This window comes from Cricetulus griseus (genome assembly GCF_003668045.3).
Source record: "Cricetulus griseus strain 17A/GY chromosome 1 unlocalized genomic scaffold, alternate assembly CriGri-PICRH-1.0 chr1_1, whole genome shotgun sequence".
In the NCBI taxonomy this organism is placed as follows: domain Eukaryota; kingdom Metazoa; phylum Chordata; class Mammalia; order Rodentia; family Cricetidae; genus Cricetulus; species Cricetulus griseus.
The window spans coordinates 151,224,617-151,229,381 of record NW_023276807.1 but is presented as its reverse complement, the minus strand read 5'-3'; the positions used below and the strand labels follow the sequence as shown (position 1 = coordinate 151,229,381).

The following is a 4,765-nucleotide window of genomic DNA, read 5'->3' as shown; positions in this document are numbered from 1 at the left end:
GTCTTTTGAGAAATTCTCCTGATTGTTCCCAAATGTCAACCAATCAGAAACCAACCTGTCCCTACTGATGTAATCCTGTAACTTTTGTCTTTAAAACCTAGCAGTAGACAGGGAACTTCACTCTCTCTGGAGGCTGCTGCTTCAGATGGGGTCCCTCCTGTGGTAGGATAGAACGATTAACAAACATTTCCATTGGTGGTCTGTCTCCCTGGTCTCTTTGGGGATCCTTGTAACTCAGGCACAACATGAACTACTTGGTATAGTTCCATCAGTTTGTAAGGTCAGAGCCAGGGTTTGAATATACTGTCTCCCTACTAAATTTTCTTCCCTTCTTCTTCCAAATGATGGCATGCTTTATTGTTTATGTGCATATCTCATATGCTCTGTTCATCCCCAGGGTTTTCCTGAATACTTGGTAACAGAGTTTTTCTCCTTGCATTCTGCCTGAAAGTGCCTTCTAGCATATCACCATTTATGGCATGAAGTGTTCTGGGACATTTGTGCTTCTGCTATCTCTCTCTCAGCTCAGGCTGCTAAGAGGCTACTGCTACTCTTTGTTTTATTTCCTTTTCTCAGACCTTTCTCTTAAACTCTCACAGTGTAAACCAGGCTGCCTCTTGGGGAGAAATTTATTGAATTTCAGAAACAAATACAAGGAAAGCCAACTCAGAATCTCACTTATAATTGGCTTCATCCATGCTGGTACTCAAGCGGGTCCCCTTGGCCAATCCTCATGCTCTGGAGGAAGTTTCCTTCTTGCTGAAGTTATGGCTTGTCTCCTTTGAATGGGTGTCAGTTTGCAGCTCACCATGCCTCTGAGTTCACACATTTATCTCGGTGTTTGTCTTAAGTGGCCTTTTTAACAGCATGACTGAAGAAACAGCAGCTCCTTTATGGAGGAGATACTCTACTCCCAACCAGAGCATTGGGAAGTTTACATAGAAAAGTCACAAGATCAGAAAGTACAGGCTAATGTCTCTTATTAACATAGATATAACAGTTTTCAACAAAAGATGTTCAGAGGGGCTGGAGAGATGGCTCAGCGGTTAAGAGCACTGCCTGTTCTTCCAGAGGTCCTGAGTTCAATTCCCAGCAACCACATGGTGGTTCACAACCATCTGTAATGAGATCTGGTGCCCTCTTCTGGCCTGCAGGAATACATGCAGACAGAACACTGTATACATAAAGAAAAAAGTTCACATCCCTAAACATAAGCATAGATATATCATGACCATATAAGTTTACTCTAAGCATGCTGAATTTTCTTACCATTGTGGAATAAATCCATTGAGCCATCAATGGATTTATTGGAACTTTCTAAACTGGAACTCACAAAGATGAGCCAGTGTTTAGCTGAGTGCCAAGATTGGGAAGCCCAATGGCAAGAAGCTGGAGAAGTTGAGTCCAGTGTCTCTCAGACACTGTTGGAGCTGGAGATGAACTCAGACTTCAAGGCATGGCTGTAGGAACTCAGTGTCACTATGACAGAGGAAACTGAAGTTGGTGATGATTGGGAGGCTTTCATAATTTTTGTACCACTTCCTCAGCTGAAATCCTTATAGAAAATTCAACTCTGGCTAACAGGTGAATAGGAGAAAAAGTTGAGTGGGAAGTCCATAATGTCTTTGCTTGGAGGAGGATTTTGCCTATGTCAATTCAAAAAAGTCACACAAAAACTAAGCAAAAACTTCCCAAAAGTCATATTAACTTAGGTGCACAATGCCACCCTTGAGGACTTGACCTTCCCAAGAGAAGTGAGTGAGAGGATCAGAGAGTAATTGGATAGTGGCTGGCACAAGGTTTGGTTATACAGAGTACATCCAAACAATAGGGAGAGAGAGCAAGGTCCAAAGTGTTTCTGTAAACGAGAAACTTACCAGCAAGGGTATTAATGTTGAATTCTCAGAGTTTAAATATAAACAGAAATGACTAAATAAAATGTCACCTCAAGGAGGAGGAAAAGTGGGAGGGGAGTAAAGAAGGAAGGGAGGGAGGGAGGGAAGGAGGAAGGAAGGAAGGAAGGAAGGAGGGAAGGAAGGAAGGAAAACTCAAAACACAAACAGTATGATCACCTCAATAGACAACACAGAAATGTGAAAAAAAATCCTACATTTGGGGCTGCAAAGATGGCTTAGTGATTAATCTCTTTTGATGGTCTTTCAGAGAACCCAAGTTCCATTTACAGAATATTGATGCCAAAGATGGGAGGAGAAAGACCACTGACCCAAATCATCATGACCAAATTAATTAAAGCAATCTTTTTTATTTGTGTATATAAAATACCTGCCTTCCCTTAAGGTGGGGTTCAAGAGGTCAGCATCTCTTCTATCCTTAATTCTAAAGCCAGAACCATGTGGCCAAAGCTGCCAAGTTCTGCTGCTTATGGTGACTGGAACATGGCCCCCTTGTTTAATTATGTTGTCACCAGCTTTCTGTTTTCCTTTACTGCCTAAGCTTGGCTGTCGCTGAACTTGATCTTTAGACCAGGCTGGCCTTAAACTCAGAGACCTACCAGCCTCTGCCTTCCCAGTGCTGGGATTAAAGGCATGCACCACCATACCCAGTTCTAAATTTTTCTTTAATTCCTTTCCACAGTTGGAAATCCAGCTGTGTGGATTTTTCCCTGAGGTCACCACTACCTTTATTCCATTTCTTAATCTGTTTATCTTCTTGAACAAAGAATTTAGCTCCACTCTGCTTTCTGGTGCTCTTTTTCTCCTCAAGGTATACTTTTTGTAATTTACTGTGCTCAGCTTGCTCCTTCTCATATGTATTCATTACAGTTACCACTAATATCCACACAATAGAGTCTATACAAGGCTGTTTTGAGATTTCTTCTACCAATGAATTTAATCCAAAATCCTTCACTTTAGCTTCATGCAGACTCTTTGGACAAGGGCAAAAGGCAGCCACCAAGTCACAAGAACAATTTCTAGGCAACAGACTAGAATTCTTCTCTTAGCACCTCTGTCTTCCATGCCCCTACTAGTATGGCTCATTAAGTAGTGGTTAAAGCATCCCACTGCTTTCATAACCCTAAGTACTAAAGTCCAAATTCCTCCAAAAAAACACATGGTCAGGTCTATCACAACAATACCCCAGTCCCTGGTACCAACTTCTGTCATAGAGTTTTCAATTGTTATAAAGAGACACCTTGCACACGGCAACTCTTAAAAAGAAAACATTTGTTTGAAAGTTGCTTTCTTACAGTTTCAGAGATTCAGTCCATTATGATCATGAAGGGGAGCATGGCAGCATGCATAAAGACATGGTGCTGGAACTGAAAGGAAGTCACTGTCACACTGAGGGAAGATTGAGAAAAAGACTCCAAAACCCACCCCCACAGTGACACACTTCCTCCAACAAGGCCACACCTCCTAATAGTGCTACTCCGTTTGGACGCCATTTTTTTTATTTTCTTCCAACCACCACAGGTGGCTCCTATAACCCTAACTCTAGGGAATAAAATGCTTTTCTTTCAAATCACCACAGATAGCTCCTGGAACTCCAGCTTTAGGGAATACAATGCTCTCTGCTGTCTTCTTCCAGCACCCTCACACATGTGGTATACACTCACACACATATTCTCACACACAGAAAACTTCAACTCCCCCTCCCCCCAAAAAAACCCAGTATTTTCCTCCTAAAATACATAGTGAATTTGCACTAAATGGGATTTTCTACTAAAGGGTGATTACTTACTCCCAGCACTCGGGAGGCAGAGGCAGGCAGATCTCTGTGAGTTTGAGGCCATGCCGGTCTCCAGAGCAAGTGCTAGGATAGGCTCCAAAGCTACACAGAGAAACCCTGTCTCAAAACAACAACAACAACAACAAGAAGAAACAACAAAAATGGTGATTACAAAACCTTTATGCCTAACATCAAGTATAATAGTGAATGCTTTCCCTCCAAGACCAGAGACAAGGTTTATCATTCTTACCACTTCTTTTCAAAGGAGTAGGGTCCTAGCCAAGGCAATAAAGTGGGAGTGGTGAGAGTAAAAAACATCATAAATGGCAAAGAAAAAGCTATCTTGAGTCCAGTGCAAAAAATAAAAAGAAACCCAACAAAATAATTAAATTTATCAAAGATGAAAGATAAAATTAAATGATCATATACTAGCAATGAACAAGTGAAAACTGAAATAAGAAATATTGCTCATAATTATATCAGAAATATAAGAAACTTATGAACAAATATATTAAAAGGTATATGTGTATATCAAAGCATACAAATTAAAGAAAACCCCCATAAATGAAATCAGCAGTTTTCACGGGTTGGACTACAATATTAAAATACATATATGCCGTAAAACTGAGCTTCAAACCTGATCTTTTAAAATATACAAAAATGCACTTAACAGAGGCTGAAAGTTAAGACATATTTCTAGAAAACTTCTAGGAAAAACTTGAAGATAAATTTCGTGATCTGGGTTAGAAAAATAATTCTTAGACATGAGACAAAAGTCTAGATGAGTTATGCTGGCCTTCATGAATTTAAGAACCTCTTTTGATAAGTACTATTAACAAAGTAAAAAAATCCACAAAGTGGGATAAATGTTTGCAAATAATAAATATAATGTTTATATTTAAAAATATATAATAAAAAAAGAATATGTAAGAGGTACTGTTGCAATAGCTAGGTGGACACAGGTGTGTGCTTTGATTCCCAAGACTCACATGGTAGAGGAGAGAACCAATTCCCAAAGACTGTCCACTGATTTCCACTCTTGCACAGTGGCATATGCATCCACTCTTCCCTAGTA

General features: G+C 40.1%; 1 pseudogene; it reads left to right on the top strand.

The window, feature by feature from the left end:
* Positions 1-1,337: 1,337 nt before the first annotated feature.
* Positions 1,338-1,929, top strand: LOC113830766 (annotated as a pseudogene).
* The last annotated feature ends 2,836 nt before the right edge of the window (positions 1,930-4,765 follow it).